This window comes from Panthera onca, chromosome A3, assembly GCF_046562875.1.
Source record: "Panthera onca isolate mPanOnc1 chromosome A3, mPanOnc1 haplotype 2, whole genome shotgun sequence".
Classification (NCBI taxonomy): domain Eukaryota; kingdom Metazoa; phylum Chordata; class Mammalia; order Carnivora; family Felidae; genus Panthera; species Panthera onca.
This window is the reverse complement of record NC_138341.1, coordinates 120,893,872-120,911,336: the sequence shown is the minus strand read 5'-3', so window position 1 is coordinate 120,911,336 and position 17,465 is coordinate 120,893,872.

The window sequence follows — 17,465 nt, the reverse complement described above, 5'->3', positions numbered from 1 at the left end:
CCGGTGAGGTGGAGAGGGCATTTGAGGGCTGTGTCCCTGCAGTCCCTCGAGCTGGGCCCCCGGGGGGCTGGGCTAAGATTTCTGCAAGGATCTCGAATCGGAAGAGCCTAAGTCGTAGCTCACGTCCCCACTGAACAATGAGGCTTGATGAACGGGGTTTAATGTGCAATTGCTGATGAATATCCAGCTGATTCCCTGTGACTCTCAATGTGGTGCATGTGTGAGAGCAAAGCTGTGTTGTCCCGGGAGGGCTCCAGAGGGGCTCCAAGTTTCCCAACTTCCTGGCCTCAAAATCAACGTGTACAAAGGGAACAAGAGAAGAAGCTAAACCCGCAGAGCAATATTTCCCAAGACGAAGCCTGACATTAGGACTGTCTCTTTAAGCTCTTGCATGGCATGCGAGTGCCCCCCCCCCACACACACATATTTTCTTTTCTCAACTGCATCTTCTGACTGACAAAGCTCTTTCTTGCCAAAAGCAACCGTTATAAAATTATGACTTGCGCATATATAATGTTTGCGTTCAACAAGAAAACAGAAATGCCACCTTATTTTGTGGTTACAGCTGCACAATTCACATCCGGCAGGATTGATCATATTAAGGTTATGCAATCATCTAATTGCAGAGACAAGCCTTGAGTAACAACTCCAAATGCCCACACTTCCATCGGCACAGCAGCGTCGTTGCCGGGTCCTGATTAGCGCCTGGCAGCGTGCGGGCACCATTATCCGCTCTGGCATTGTCTAAATCTCCATTTCCAGCTGAAGCAATCTACCCACTAACTGATCTATGACAAACAGACCCATAACAGCAAAGCTGTTTGGGTTGCAGATACATACACGGCTCTTTGGGCTGTTTCCAGCTCTTTGCGGCAAAGTTTCTCCTCTTCCCGGGGGAAAGCAGCCGCCACTCACTTCCCTTCCTTCTCCTTGTTGTCAGGAGGCTGTAGATGACTGGACAAGGACTTTGGTATAGTCGTCACCAAAGGAACTCCTGCTCAGATCTCAGACCAAGGCTCCCAGGTCACCTTCTGAGAGGGGCTGCCTCTCTGGAATCACCGCTGATACCCTCCTCCCTGTAATCTTTTTCTGTAGCTGAGGACTGTTTGCCTACCAATCCTGTGGGCTCTAGCCTCAAGCCCTGTCCAGAATGCAGTCACTTTCCCCACGTCCATCACCTGGGCTCCAGCCACCGCCCCTGGCTACCCCCCTCCGCCGCTGAATTTCTGCCTCAGTCTCCCTGTGCGTCTCCTAGCTCCTGCTCTCTTGTCTCCTCCCCAGATCTGTCCTTAACTTAGCAGAGTGCTTTTTAAAAATGTCAGATGGTATCTTCCTTCTACTCAAAATCCTCCAGTGGTTCCCTGTCTCACTCAGAGTACAAGTCAGTGTCCTTTAATGGCTTTGTAAGAACCCACGTGATCTTTCAGAATCCCTCATTGATCTCATCTATTTCTTTCTAACCTTCTCAGTCTACTCCAGCCAGATTGGCCTCCTTGCTCTTCCTTGAACTCACGAGGCATACGCTGACCTCAGGGCCTTTGCATTTGCTTTCCCCTTTGACCAGAATACTCTTCTCTCAGATAATCTACATGGTTTGTTTCTTCTCTTCCTATGCGTTGAAGTTAAAATATCATTTTATTGGGGCGCCTGGATGGCTCAGTCGGTTACGCGTTCAATTCTTGATCTCGGCTCAGGTCATGATTTCACAGTTTGTAGGATTGAGCCCTGCATCGGGCTCTGCGCTGACAGCATGAGTCCATGGAGTCTGCTTGGAGAGTCTCTCTCTTTCTCTCTCTCTTTCTGAACACCCCCCTCCCACTGGCTCTCTCTCTCTCTCTCTCTCTTCACAAAATAAATAAACTTAAAAAAAAAAAGAGACACCTTCCTTGACTATCTTATCCAAATGACAAACCCTTCCCACTCCGAAATTCCCTAGCCCTCTTACTGGGCCTTATCTTTTTCTATGGCTTGTATCACTCTGTAACATACTGTATAATTGACTTACTTATTTCGTGGATTGCCTTTTTGTCTTCCCTGTGGTCTAGGGCGACACCATCTAATAGAACTTTCTGCATTGGTGGAGATGTTCTGTATTTGTGCTGTTCAACCTGGTCATCACTAGCACATGTGATTATCGAGCTAGTGAGGCTGAGGACTTTGTAACTCGATGTAATTTTAATTAATTTAAGTGTAAGTAGTCACGTATGGCCTGTGGTGCTACACTGGCCAGCACAGGCCTGGCCTATCTTCTCCATGGGGACGGAAGTCCTCTAAAGAGCCACTTCGAGGCAAGTGCCATAAGCCCTAGAAATATTCATCTCCTTTGACCTAGGAATCTTGCCTTCGGAAATGCACCCTAAGGAATAGTTGTTTGTAGAAGAAGGTCTGTGGCACTGTTGCAGACCGTAGTGAAAAACTGGAAATAATCAAAATGTCCAGCAAATAGGGGATTGAACCAATCAGATAATATTGAAACATGCAACTCTTAATATGTTAGTCACGACAGATACAATGTTTGTGATATATTGTTCAGTGGCAAAAGCAGCCAGTAAAACTGTGTCTGTGTCCTACTCCCAGTTCTAGAAAAACACGGTTATGTGATATGCAGTGGCTGGAAAAAGCATAGAAGAAAATCTACGGAGGGAATTACACGTGATTTTTATTTTCTTCGCTGTGTTTTCAGTATATTCCAAATCTTCTACAATGAAAAGTCATCACCTGATTGGTGGAAAAATAAAGCGAATGTATTATTATATTTTACTTTGTTTCTCCCCGTGCTTTTGATTTGTCTTTGCTATTTGTAGATACAGCATTGGGAGCAAAGCTACGCTGGGTCCTTTGCCTTTGTTTCCAGTGATGTAGGGTCCTCCCTGGGGTTCTGGCAGAGAGCAGATTTCCTCCTTTAGGAGATTCTGTTTCACGGGCTCTAATGTTTCATTGGTCCTTAGTTCCTGTTTCTTTGAGCCCTGGGTGACTAGGAAATGGTTCTAATTCTTCCCCTCACCTCCGAGAACATGGCCTGTGGGAGGTTTGTCCTCCCCAGTGTCCTTGCAGTGGTCAGTGATCGCAGGACCTTGCAGCTTTGGTCTTATCACCTGCCCATAATGCACTGCCTCTCTCCTGAGCTTTGGTAATGGCTCTGGCCAGAAGCATCCTCTCCCATCCTAAGTCCTAATGGCTTATCTGGGCCTATTGGCGCTTTTGGAACAAAGTCCTTCTCTGTGCACATTATGGCAATGCTATTCCTCTGCCTGGAAATCCGCATGGTCTGGCCTCTGCTCACTTCTCGGTGAGTGTATACTTCTCACTCACATATACACAATTATTTGGGGTTCCCTCAAAACCTGCCTTTGTAGAGCTGGTTCCCTCCACCTGGAAGGTTCTTTCTGCATTGATTTACTTCCTGTCTCTTCCTCGTACCTTCAGATCTAGAGAAACTCTTCCTCTGGTACGAACACTGAGGACAATTTTGTTTCTCGAGTTACTTGGTGGTTTAATGCAATTCAGTAAAGCGTTTATATGTCTCACACACACGGCCCGCTTTTGGTGATATGAGGTCGGAGGGAGCTTGGAGGAGAGGGAACAAGCCTTTGCCAGACCTGTCATATGCTGGGTACTTTACATATGGCTCTCAGTGCGTCAGAGGACACGGATGGGTGGAGGGTCGTTACAACGCAGCTTGACGAGCGTCCTAAGTGAAGTGCAGATGCGAAGCCGTGGGAACCGGGATTTCCACGGGGACGGGGTTGGCAGTCACGAGTTTTAGGGAGTAGGTGTGTGCAAGCTGGGACTCAGAAGATAAGTAACTTTTATTTCACAGCAGCTGCCCAGCTATGTGAGGCTGGACTGAGCTCTTGGCCTCTCTGAGCCTCTGTGACCTTACTTCTGAAATGAACATAGTAACTCGTGTTATAATAACTGGCCATCGCCCCAGGCCCTTTTATAGATTGCTTGAGGGTGGGTCAGAGAGATCTGGAACTAATGCCCTCAGACAGTTCCTTGGGTGGAATAACTTAGAATTGCATGTTCTTGAGCGGCCCCCCAAGTTCCCTGGGCACTAACTTTCTTGACCATGCACCCTTCCTTGCCTCCCCTCCCTTCTCGGGCTCACTTTCCCTCCCTGGCTCATGCTTCCTAAATACCCCATGTACCCTGGAATCTTTGTGTCAGGGTCTGCTTCCAGGGGGCCTAAACCATGACATCTGGTTTCTTACGGAGGTGCCAGGCACTGTTCGCTGGTGTTTCCCTCTGACACTGCCCCTCGCACACTCCTTCCCTCTTGCCCAACTGTATGGCATTTTCATGCAGGCTTTGGCTCCTGATACTGATGCAAAACAGCTTCTGGAGCATAAAACGCACAGACAATAGGAACCCGGAGAACACCTAGGCTCAGCAAAATGCAGAGAAAGGGTGGGTTTTCTTTTACGGTGTGTGTGGGAGCAGTTCTCAAGGGGCTGCCTCCGAATGCCAACCCATCACCTTTGTGAGCTCTCCAGCCCCAAGGGTGTGGGGGTGGCTGCAATGAGGGCAGGGCGTAGGGTGGGGGAGATGGTGGGGCCAGGTCTGTGGCTCTGCTGTCCCTTCCTCTGGTCGCTTTGAACTGGGAGGAAAGGAAGGCCTGCGCTTCTGGTCCTGCCCTTCCCAGCACACTGCTCCCTCCCCGGCCAGGGTCCCCCTTCTGGGTGGGGCCTTCGGGAGAAGGGGCCCAATCTGTGGCTGTCACTCTTTTTATTTTTTAATTTTAATATTTATTTATTTTTGAGAGAGAGAGAGAGAGAGAGAGCGAGCTGGGGAGGGGCAGAGAGAGAGGGAGACACAGAATCTGAAGCAGGCCCTAGGCTCCGAGCTATAAGCACAGAGCCCGACGCGGGGCTCGAACTCACAAACAGTGAGATCATGACCTGAGCCAAAGTGAGGCACTTAACCGACTGAGCCACCCAGACGCCCCCGTGGCTCTCACTCTTTGGCATGGGAAATTGTCTGCTCAGCTGCCGGTTCAGCCCCTCCTGTGTCGCACTTTTCCAGCCAACAATTCCCCACCCGGTCCCTGGGCCTGGAGTTTTGGAATCCATTAAAACCAACAACCAGGCCCTAAGCATCTCCAGGGCACCCAGCCCCCAGCCAGGAGCACTGGCGTGCATCATCCTCAGATGAGGAAACTGAGGTCGGGAAAGAGGCTTGAGAGGTGCTGGCTGGCAAAGTGAGCCCCCGGAAGGAGCGTCTCTGGGCCAGGGAGGCCAAACCCGGCATCCCCTTCCAGTGCCAGCTCATTGGAACCTCACGTGCCAGGGGGCAGCGGAGCGTGTGGTGTTCCCACCAGCGCCAACATCTGGGGCAGGGGGTGGGGTGGGGTCTTCATTAAAATGCAGTGACTCCATTGGCACCAAAATAAATGTGACATTTATCAGAACCTGCTAAATCTATTCAGCGCTTGCTTCCTTTGGAAGTGCAGGGTTTGTGCCGTGGGCCTGGAGAGAAAAGGTCTTTGCTGGTGAGAAAAATGGGGCGGCAAGACGGGAAGGAGGAAGCAGAGAGGGAAGCCTGGGAAGGCAGGCCAAGAGGGGGTGAGTCGTGACACCAGCCCACTCTCTCCAATGCCTGGACATCCTCTGCCAAGGGAAGGTATCGATTCTAAGGCAAAGGTGGATCGCATTGAAGTGGTTCTCCAGCAAGGAGTGGGGCGCAGTCACCTGATTTGGAAATCACACAACAATAATCCTCCCCCCGACCCCCACAAAACCTAAGTCAGATTAGACTAAACTTTATGGGGGGCCCAGAACATTGCCGGTGTTTTTTAAGTAGTGCTATTTCTCACAGTAAACTGGCAAGTTACTTTTCATCCCCATTCTACAGATAGGGAAACTGAGGCACAGAGAGGCTAAGGAAGCCCCTCAAGCTCACTCATCTGGTGCATGGTGGCTTGTGACTTGAGCTCTGCCAGACTGCAGTGGAGGGACAAAGATCTCGTTCATGAGCTTTAGAGCCGAGTGCTTGAAGACCAGAGACTGTGGTTGGAGTCTCAGAGGAACTTTTGGCTTTGTTTCTTCTTGGGCCTCATTTCTCCATCTGCAAAATGTAGTTCTTAAGATTCCCCTGGTTCTGATCACCTTGCACACACGAGTATTTGTGTGCTTCTGGCCATCCACCATGGAAAATCCCAAGCCACTATTCCTAGAACTCTTGCCTGGGCTCAGGTCCCTGGAGTGTAATAGAAGCCGATGAATGGACACTTACCAGGTAGAAGCAGCACAGGGTGGTGGTGCTCTGGCTTCCTGGGTTCAAATCCCACCTTGGTTGCTTTGCCAGCTGTGTGTCCTCGGGCAGGTTACTTACCCTCTCTGAGCCTTTACTTGCAAATGATCTCTGTTGTTGTGAGAATTATGAATAATAATTACAGCAAAATTATTGGATGATTATTAAGTGTCTGGTGCAAATGAGAGAGTTACTTTCATTCTCCTATTTTAGAGATGAGACAACTCTCTAAAACGAGGCTGAGAAGCTGTAATCTTCGATGTGATATAGCATGATTCCTGGAGAACAGGAGAACCTCGAGAGTTTTATTTCTTGCTCCTTACTGCTCTCTGAGTTGCTAATTCCTAAGGACTCCTCTAACAGTCTGAACCAGGAGAGTAGCCAGGAAATGTGAATAGAGAAAATAAAATAACTTCGTCTCAGGGAGGAAGTTATTTATTTTTCTTTTTAAAGAATGACACACTGCCAGACCCAGAGTTAGCTAAAGCTGTTATTTTGGAGAGACTCTTTCTCAGATGTTCCTGGCATCTTTTGGAAACCTCTTTTCCCAAGGCAAACTGGGAGGGGGGCGGTCTTTAGGTCTTTAGGTGGGTAGATGTGCCTACAGTTTGCCCAAAGAAGTTACTGGGTCCCGTGAGCCTTGTTGTAAAGGCATCAGAGAGGAGTTTGTGATTCCTGTTAGAACCTGAACCACCAATGTGTATGGGCTGCTGGATGCCTGGCACTGTTCTGGAAGCCTTAGCTTAGGTGCTCTCATTCTCTTCTGAGCAATGGGCACTCCAATCCTCATTTTTTCAGAGGAGAAGACTGAGGCTTGATCACACCATCAGCAGTGAGCTGAGAGGCAAGAATTTAATCGATGATCTGGTCCTCCACATCCTGCTCTCTTTCCTCTGGGCACAGACGGCTTCCTTTCTTCCTCTGAGTGGTTAACAGTGAGACGATTAAAAAGAAGTGCTCAGTGCAATTATCACAGAATGGTTAATGCATAATTGCATATTTTTTGCAAACAAGTTTAGGGGCTTTTTCGGTGACCTCTCTGTGGCTTTGCAGTTTTGCAGATAAATTCTCTTCCCTTTTCAACTCTGATTTTAATTGGGATCCACAGTTCTGCTACCATTGCTCTCATAGCCCCCGGCACTGTTCCTGTGTGTGTGTGTGTGTGTGTGTGTGTGTCCCCTGCACACACGCACCTGGACATATCGTGTGTGTGTGTGTGTGTGTGTGTGTGTGTGTGTGTACCCGTGTGCCTCTCTGTGACCATGACAGAATCAATGACACTGCAAACTCATGGCATATTTTGCTGAGAAGTCCTGGATGAGGAATCTGGAGTTTCCAGACCCTGAAAGGACTATGAAGAGCTTCCTGGGGATCATTCATTCATTCATTCATTCCACAAATATTTATTGAGGCCCTTCATGTGCCAGCTTCCCTGGAAAAATAGGCCTCAACAAGCCAGACCCAGTCCCAGAACAGCCAGGAAGTGTTCTCAAACTATATTTAATATTTCGACGAGCTGCCACGAGGCCACCCAAGTTACCTATAACACTGAGCTTTGCCCTGGGCAGGAATTATGCCTGTTTGATGGGGTCATCTTACTGGCCAGAGAATTTCTGGATGGTTATGTCTGGAAATGAACAGATTATTACTTAAACTGTTTAGGGTGTTGTTAGACAGACTCTTTTGAAATATGGGTACCTTGGGGGGGTCTGTAGTGGGTCCAGTTGTTAGTGCAGGGGGTCCTGGTTTCTATCACCTCCCTCCTCTCCCGTCTCCCCACCACAGGCTTCCATGCAGGCCTCTGGAGGGCGCCCCAGATGTTGGCAGTGGGCAGTGAGGGGCAGGGGACTTGGCCCAAACTACCCCCTTTCAGAGGCCAGTACCACCATCAAATTCTACTGCTGGCTCTGGCACCTTTGCTGCCCCCTGTACTCCTGTACCCCCGCTTCCCTGCACCCCTGCTTTCCCGCTTCCCTGCACCCCTTCATCCCGCTTCCCTGCAACCCTGCTCTCCTGTTTCCCTGCACCCCTGCATCCTTCACCCTGCTTCCCTGCACCCCTGCTTTCCTGTTTCCCTGCACCCCTCACCCCGCTTCCCTGCACCCCAGCACCCCACTTCTGTGCACCCCTGTACCCCTGCTTTCCAGCTTCCCTGCACCCTGCACCCCTTCACCCCACTTCCATATGCCCCTGCTTCCCTGCACCCTTCACCCCACTTCCCTGCATACCTGCTTTCCTGCTTTCCTGCCTACTTCCCTGCAGCCCTTCACCCCACTTCCCTGCACCTCTGCACCCCTGCTTCCCTGCTTTCCTGCTTACCTGGCTCTGTCCTCCTAGGTTGCTCGGCCCTGGATCCAGGCCATACTGAGCACTGTGTTTCCTCCTGCACTTGCAACCGAGGCCTTTGCCATGTTGCAAAAGAGATCCTTAGTTGGAAGCTCGGGGGCATGGGCACCTCTTCTGCAGCTCCTCTCCTGCCAGCCCTGACCATCCTCCTAACAGCTTTGCAGACTCCTTAGGCCCTGTGGCAAGTAGAGGCCACTGGAGGAGCAATGTTCTCCCAGCCCTGCCTCTAATTTGCCGAATGCTGAGCCAAGCAGAAACCCGCTCCAGGAGACCAAGGATGCGGTGTGCTTGCTGGGCGCCGGGCGGGTGAAAGATCGAAGGCCCGGGTGGTGGAGCTTGGGCCAGGTGTCTCAAGTATTAAGAGATCAGGTTGGGGCTGGGTTCCATGGCTGCCAGCTGTGTCCTCCAAGGCTGAGGACATTCCTGGACTCGACACAAGACCCGTCCCAGGAGAGGGAGCAGCAAAGCCTGGGCGTGGATGCTCGCTCTGGGATCTACAGAGTCCCAGCTCTGATGCCCACGGGTCCTCACACGTCAGCTAGCTCTTCTGCAAGAGGTACCTACCTCACAGGGGCATGGATGTGACCTTTGGGAGTAAATAGGAGAGCTCTGGGGTTAAATTTCCTGAGTTCAAATCCTGGTTCCGTCACTATCCTGCTGTGTGATTATGGGCAAGTGACTTAACTTCTCTGTGCCTCCATTTCTCACCTGTAAAATAGGGATAATAATAGTTTCTAATTCATAGGGTAGTCGTGCGGATGAAAAGGCTTGAGAAGACTCATATAAAGTGCTTAACACAGTGCTTGGCACATAGTAAGTACTTAATAAACAATGATGGTGGTGGGGACAGTGGAGGTGATAAGAAGGGCAGTGTGTAGAGCTGACATTGTCTTCATTCGTGCTGAATGAGTCTTAACCATTCCAAATCTCCTCCTTGGGTCTTTGACCTTTATGTGGCTCTGAGCAGATGCCAAGTCTTTGCCCACGGGGTGGGGGGTGCCAGGTGGGCTCCAGCCGGGAAGCTAGGGGAAGAGCACGTCCCGGTGGGGTCTGTCCTCCTGGGTTCCCTTGTAAGGGCTGTGGTGCGTGCTGTGCCCGTGACCTGTGTCAGGAGCCTCAGATGGGTCTTTCCGCCTTTCAGAATGGGCAAAAAGCCCCAGCACAGTTGCCAGGCTGGGTGATTGGGATGTTGCAGAGCCAAAAGGGAAGAAATAGACACAGCAGAGAATTCTTCTGCCTGCTCGACATAAACAGCAGATCTGGGCTGACAGCTGGGAAGCATGCAGAATGCTTCTGGGTACGAAGTGCTTTAAGTGACAGGAACAAGAGCCTCTGGGTCCACAAAGCCGACAGTCTGGGGTGTGCCCTGGCAGCCCTGGGGCCTCATTTCCTGAGGAAGTGCCCCCAAAGCTCTGCCTCTGGCCGGAGGGTGGCAGCCAGATTCCCAGGCCAGGGTGGTGTGGGTGAGACAGAAGGTAGGGGCTGAATGGGGGTCCTGGAGGGAGGAGGGTGGGACAGCCTTGGGGTCCTGGGGCCACTGGAGCTGACTGCCTGTGTTCGGGCCCAGCTCTTGTTCTGGATGGGCTGCCCAGGGCATCTCATCAATCCCTTAGCCACTCACTAAAACAAGGACATTAAAGAGGGCCTCAGCTCACCTGCGTTGAGAGCTTGGTACGCACTTAGTAGGCATTCAGCAGGTACTTGGTAGGTACTTAGTGTCCCAGGTTCTACAAATATCATCAGTGAATGGACACGTGGCTCATCCACAACCTCTTGCCAGTTTGGCTAGGGTCACCAGCATGTATTGATCGCTCTGGGGTGGGGAGCACCTGCTGAGTGGGGGCTTGGCTGGGACCAGAACAGCCAGCCTGGTAAGTCCCTCTGCCTTCACCCCGTGTGCCTGCGACTTTCCATCCTGACCTCTCTTCTCCGTGAAGTCTTTCTCAGCCTCTGTCTCTCCCCTCCCGATGTCTCTCCCTGTCTCCCTCTTTGCCCTCTGCTGTCTCTGACTTCTCTGGGCAGGCTGCCAGCCCTCTTTCTCCAGCCGTCGGTCCCTGGGTTCTCTGTGGGGACAGGAGGCACTTGGTCTGCTGGGATCAGCAGAAGCCTCGTACTCTGCCCACAAGACACCAGCTGTGGTTCTTCTCTCCCCCCTCGGAGGCCTCCGGTTGTGTCTCGTGCCAGTTCCTGAGTCCTCGGCCGTCCAGGTTTCCTGAGAAAGTTGGTGTGGAGGTGGTCCTGGCTGGTGGGGCAGGCAGTGGCTGGGCTGGATTCCCATGGGAAAACTTGTGCATATGTGTGTGTGTGTGTTCTCAGCCTGTGGTGACACAGCCCCCCCCCCCCCCCCATCGCGTGGGCCCCTCTGCTGGCTCAGCCTCTCCAGCCACAGACCACCTGGGTTGCCCCACGTGGAGCAGAGAAGTAGGAACTTCGCAGCAAAGGGAGGGTGGCTGTGGTCCGTGGCAGGGCATGGGGGCGAAAACCACGCATTTCCGGGTGTGTCCTTTCCCGGGCTCCCAGCTTGGCCCAGGGCTCAGGGAGGGGATGGGAATCAGCGAGCCCCGGCTCCTCCACGGGCAGGCGGGGCAGGACGCAGGACATGGTGTTGGATGGGTGCCTCGGCTGGGTGTCCTTGGGCCAGCTACCTCCCCTCCTGAGGCTGTAACAGTGATGGTAAAAATACCAGAAAAGTGAGTCTTTCTCTGCGCTGTGGGGGTGCAAGGTGTGGCCACAGGTGCGTGTGCTAGAAGGGAGCCTCCCCAGCTCTTTTCCTAACCTCCTTTCTGCCACCAGATCATGACTGCGAACCTCCAGATCCCGAGCCTCCCCTGCCATACGCCGCCACACGGGGGAACCGCACATGTCTGTCTTTGAGGCGATCTAGTGAATATAATACAACAGGAAAAAAATGCTGAATCTCGGGCCTCACCCTAGATTTGCTGAACCAGAACCTACCTTTAAACAAGCTTCCTGGGTGATTCAAATGCACAATAAAGAACTGGTCTAGGGGACTAGTTCCAGTCCTGGGTTCCACCTGGCTCTGCCCCTTACCAGCCGGATTCGGAGCACATTGATTAACTTCTCTGGGTCTCAATTTCCTAATCTGTAACATGAGGAGAATAATGGAAATTTACCCCCTGGGGTTGTTGTGACATGGGGTAAGACATCGTGTGGGAGCGCATGCCCGGCGGGCCCCCAAGGCACCCGGCCAATGGGAATGTGACTGGGTGGTAGCTTCCTGCATCTCTCCATCTTCTGGCTGCTTGGATTTGTTCTGATATTTGAATCAGGAAGGCTGAGTCCTCTGCTCCCACACAGCAGAGGTCCTAGAAGGAGTGAAGTTCACGGGTCCCAGAGACAGACACCCCGGCTTCAAATCCAGTCCCTGCCTTTTGTGAACGGGGCGACCTCAGGCAGGTAACTTCTCGGAGCCTTTGCCCACCTGTGAAATGGGGCTATTGTGAGGGTTAACTGGGCCAGTATAGGTCCTGAGAGGGCTGACACCAGCTAGCGCTTGGTAATGGATATTTCTAACAGTGTCACTTCCACAAAAGACAAGTCTCAAGACCGGTCCAGATTGAAGGGGGAGGAAAAGTGGACTCCCCTTGTAGTTGTGGGGAGCGGGGTCTAGGGTTGGGAGGAATCGCTGGCGGCCGTGTTGGCAGACAAACCACCACGGAGGAATTCTGCCACCAGCTTCTGAACTAAAAGTCCGTCTTCTTCGAGAGTAAGCGTTGGTATTGGCAGTGGGATGAGTTGTTGTGTCTAGGTTGTAAGAGAAGGCGGAGAATGCTCTCTCTATCCGGGACAGTACGGGAACAATGAGAAGTGAATGTACAAGAAGTGGGGAACAGAATCCAGGCAGAAGGATCAGCAAGACGGAAGGCCTGGAGGCGTGAAATTATCCACATCTAAAGGAATAAAAAGGCCACCGCATAGGGACCTGTCAGTCTTCCCAGTGTCTGTAGGCAGACCTGAATTTCCAAGGGTGACCGGGGTGGAGGCAGGCCTGTAGGAGCGTGGGGTGTACCCACCCCATTACCGCACCCAGAGCAGGCAGGGAGAGAGAGGCTTGAGCCACCCCCTACCCTCCCACTCCCCAGGGGAACCCAGTGGGTGGGGGTCTCAGGGGGGATGGGGGCGGCAGACCAATGTGGGGAGCACGTCTGAGCCATCACTCTCCAACCATTCAAGGGCAAGGCGGCCTCGTTCTCCCCACTTTCATTTGAGAGACCAATTACAGAGCGTTTTGCACCACAATTACTGGCGTTAAAACCTCTCTTGGTTCCATTTGATGAATTTTAGTAGTAATTGAACAGAGGAAGCCATCACACAGGAGATTGTCCAATTGAATCTGCCCACGCACTCAGCTGTGAATTCCAGCCTTCCCCAGGCAGCCACAGCCACGGCCACGGCCACGGGCGCCCAGGTGGGGGCTCCCTGCTTCCCTCCTGCAGGGACCTTATTCCGGCCCACATGAATGAGTGACCTGAAGTGATGGGGCTGCCTCCAGTGAGGGACCCCTGGCTATTAGCGTCTAGCATGGAGATGGGGTTGGGGAGGGGCTTTCAGGTCTGGGAACCTGTCCTCGCTGATGTTTGAGAGCTGAGAGCCGGGCTGCATTCATGCTTTCATTTATTATTTATTGAACAAACACTTCTGTGGCATTTATAGTACGATGGCCGCTATTCTAAGCGCATTACAAATATTAACTTCTTTAATCCTCCCAGCAACTGCAGAGGTAGGCATATTATTATTCCCATTCGATGGATGCAGAAACTGAGGCTCAGAGAGGCTAATTAAATTGGTCAAGGTCACACACTAAGTAAGTGGTCGAGCCTTACTCCAGAGTGCCTCTTCGTGTTTTCTTGTTCTCTTGTGGTGTCCTCTCTTGGTGTTTAGGAAAGCCTTGTAAGGATTCCTAAGTATGCTGGGGGCTGAAGGGAGGGCCTGGCTGCTCCTAGACTGGAGTAACAAAGAAGAGTGGGACCCAGGGCCGGAAACTTGCTTGCCAGTGGGAGGAGGAAATCAAATAGAATGCCTACAGAGGGTGAGACTCAGGACAGGGTCAGGGCTGTGTGGTCCAGAGCCACTCCTCATGGGAGGCTCTGTTTCCACACCTCAACCACAGAGCTCAGGTTCTGTTTTGAGCAGGAGAGGCCGCATCACCTTGTGCCATATCTGGTTGCCCATCCCTGGCTTCGGACGTTTGATTCCTTTGTTAGAGTTAGAGTCAGATCAACCCTACACCAACTCTGTGCCTTGTTCATTTGCAGGAAACTGAGGCTCAACAAGAAACACCATCTACCCAAGATGGCGTGACCAATGTGTGGCTGAGTCGGGCTTCAAACTCAGCTTCATTTGACTCCCCAGTCCTGCTCTATCCATTGCACCGCACTGCCTGTCCATCAGGACAAAAGTAAACCATTCACAAAGGGCTGGAGATGGGCCCCGAGACACGGTCTGTGAGCGCCTCACTAACCTGCTAATGGGACTTGTCTGTCTGTCTGACTGTTGTCAGACTGCTTGATTGTTAGGGTCTGGACTGAGTCTGAATTATTTTAAGTCCACCTCAGGATTTGGTCCCCTGGCAGCTTTTGGTATTGGTGGGTCAGTGGGATGGGGGATTGAAAACAGGGATGCACTAGCATCTGAAAATCATTACTGGAGGCAACTCCCTTTCTTTGAATTTGGGAATTTCTGCTTAAACCGAGGGGCCTCTTGAGCAGCCCATAGGTGGTTGTCCACCTCCCATGGTGCCTTCTGGGCATCTGAGGTCAGTGGAGTGGCAGCTGAGTTGGTTTGGCTGGGAAGAAACACTGGGGTTCTTTCCAGCAAAATCATTGGGTTCAGTCTTGCCTATCGCTTGGAGATGGCAATCCCACAGTCCCATTCGCGTCACCCATAAAGTTTACCTAAACAGAAATTGCAGGGCCCTACCCTCGGAGATTCTCATTCAGGGGGTCCGGGGTGGGGTGGGTGGGATGGCGGTGGCTGAGAATTTACATTTCTAACAGGCACCCAGGTGATATTGACACTGCTGGCTCAGGGACTAGACTTTTTACTTTGACCAGAATAATGACTTTGGATGTTTATCTCTTGATTCTTCTCTAGGAGGATGTTCCTGATGGCACTGAGCAGTGCTCCTACCCACCCCCCCCCCCCCCCCGCCTCCCAGCATGGTGTTCAAGGGGTGTGGGGTGACAGCCAGGGCTAGGTCCTCTCAGGCAGGAGCTCTGCAGACAGGGCTCTGAGGCAGTGCATGGGTGGCCATGGGAGGCAGCCTGGTGGTCATCACTGAGAAGTGGCTGAATCAAGATGGACCCCAGAGAGTTCTAGAAAACCCTATTGATGCAAAGCTCAGAGGCTGTGTGGAGCAGTGGAAAAGCACAAAGTTGGAAGGCTCTGCCTCATTCTGGCTGTGTGTGTGTGTGTGTGTGTGTGTGTGTGTGTGTGTGTGTGATTTTGAGCAAAGTACTTTCCTCTGTGCCTCAGTTTCTTCACCAGTGGGTGAAGAAGTGGGGTAATAATACTAATCCATGGTTGGCATCAGGATATAATTGAGATTATAAATGAGGGAGTGTGTGTAGGTTCCCTGTCCTTTCTCTTTCCCCATTCCAGAGATTTCATTACCCTGCATCACCTTGGCCCCTCTCTCTGTTCCAGCTTCTGCCTGTCCTCTCCAGCCACTGGACCATCAGCCTCCATTATCATAAAAAAGAGGCTGGATTTTAATTTGTGGAATGTTTCTTTCTTCTTCTTCCTTTTTTTTTTTTTTTTAAAAGAAAAGCCTAATTAGGAAGCCCGTTAAATGCCTGCAATTCCAATATAATTCTATTAAATTCTCCCTGTAAAGTTAATGTTACAGACTTTTTAACAGATGTTTTAATTAGGCATTGTTATTAAAGAGAATACTGTAGAAATTAAAACCAGACCCTAAATGGGGGAAGAAAGGCAGTTTTCTTGTGCTGGGTAAATGGTGGCAGCCGCCCAGCAAAGAGCTGTTGGCAGCAGGTCATGAAAAACACACACAAAAGGAGAAGAAACGCTTGGTGCGATCCGCAACGCTCAGCAAGAGAGAAATGCCCGCGCCTGGTCCAGCCAGCCAGCACCACCTCTGGCCCAGCCAGTACGGATGACGGGAGGGGAGTGGGACGGGCAGAGCTTGCCGGCCAGGACTGACAGGTTTTGGGGGCTCCTCGCTATCGAGGTCATCCCATTTGGTGTCGCTTATCTGACCTCTGTGGCAGCCATGACTCTTACCTATTTTACCGATAGGGAAACTGAGGCTCAGAGACATCTGGTCATGTGTGCAGGTGGACACAGGAGGGAGCTTGGGTCTCCTGCTGGGTGGGGTTTCTAGAAGAGGAACCCAGGTTTTCTGCTGTATGCTGCTGGCTCATCTCTGCAACAGTGGTATAATCCTGTGGCTATTTTTAGCATGGGCTTGGGAGACAGAAAGACCTAAGTTTAGGTCTGCTCCTCACTGGCTGTGTGTCTTCGGCAATTTGCTTCATCTCTCTGAACCTCCATTCCCTCGTGTGCAAAATGGAGAAGATGATAGGACCTATTAATTCATGGGGTTAAAACGAGATCCTGCAAATAAGGAACTAGGCCCAGGGCCCGGCAGATGGCCAGTGCTCGGAGAGTGACAATAGACATAAGGGCCTTCAGCTGGCAAGGGACAGGGCTGGGGCTCCCGTCTACATGGCCCAGAGTCTGTCCTCTTCCTGGCACCGTGCTACCTCATGCCCATTGGCCGCCATTGCTGTGCTCGCTTATCTGGAAAGTAATCTTACCTTTGATGCCAGCCAAGCAACGGGTTGGCCAGAGAGTGTGGCTGGCTCAGGTAAACCATCCTGCCGCTGGGGTTCGGAGTCTCACTGGTTGCCGTGGAGACCCTGAATGAGCCATCCAGCTGCCTCAGAGATGTGCCACCCATGTGCCACATGCTCCTCTAAGGTGAGAGGGGGAGTGAGGTTGGGGAGACCTGGATTCAAGTCCTGCCTCTTTTCGGTGGCAGTGGTGAAGCCACCGTGGCTCCACTCTGTGGCAGCCTGTGGCTCCACTCATCTGAGTGCGTCTTGCTATTTCCTTCTCCTGGGCATCCAGCCGAGGGCTTGGGGTGAGCGAGAGTGCCCCCAGGAGGCACGGAGGTGACTGACACACGCTCTAGATGCATCTAGTGACGTGCTCAGATTTACGTTTCCAGGGGGTAATTTTCCTGTCCATCCTCCAAGGCTGCCAGCCCGAGATTATTCAAATAATGTTTATTTTGGTCCTGTGACCCAGATAGATCTGCCACGAGCATTTTCTAGAGAGCTTGAAAAGAAGAAATAACTGAAAGGGGAGATCCCACACAGGTCGTGTCCCTGAGGCCTCCCCACTCCAAGGACGCTCTGCTGGTTCTTACTCGTGTCCACTGGAGCTGACACGTATGTCCCTCCCCTCCTGCTGCCTCTGTCACTACCAGTCAAGTCATGCTTCGGGTCCTGAGGGAGGCCCCGGGGGTGACTCTTCATCAGGATGGCCTTTCTTAGGGGTGTCACTGCCAGAGACCTAAGATGTCAAGGACACGCTGCCTGGCATTAGGTGCCTAATGTCTGCTGAGCTTGGAAAGATGGCTTTGTCCTCCCAACTCTGGACCTCCTGGGCCTTTTGTTTGAGGACACAGGGCAGTTCTTCATGGTCACTTCTCTTTGTAGGTGGATATGTGTGGCCTGAAGTCAGCTGGCCTGGGTTTGATTCCGGTCCTGCCCCTTACTAGCTGTGTGAGCCAGGGCCAGTGGCATAGCCTCTCTGAGCCTCAGTTTCTTCATTCGTAAAGTGCGGATGGTAAGAATATGTCCAGGTCCCAGGAGGCTTAT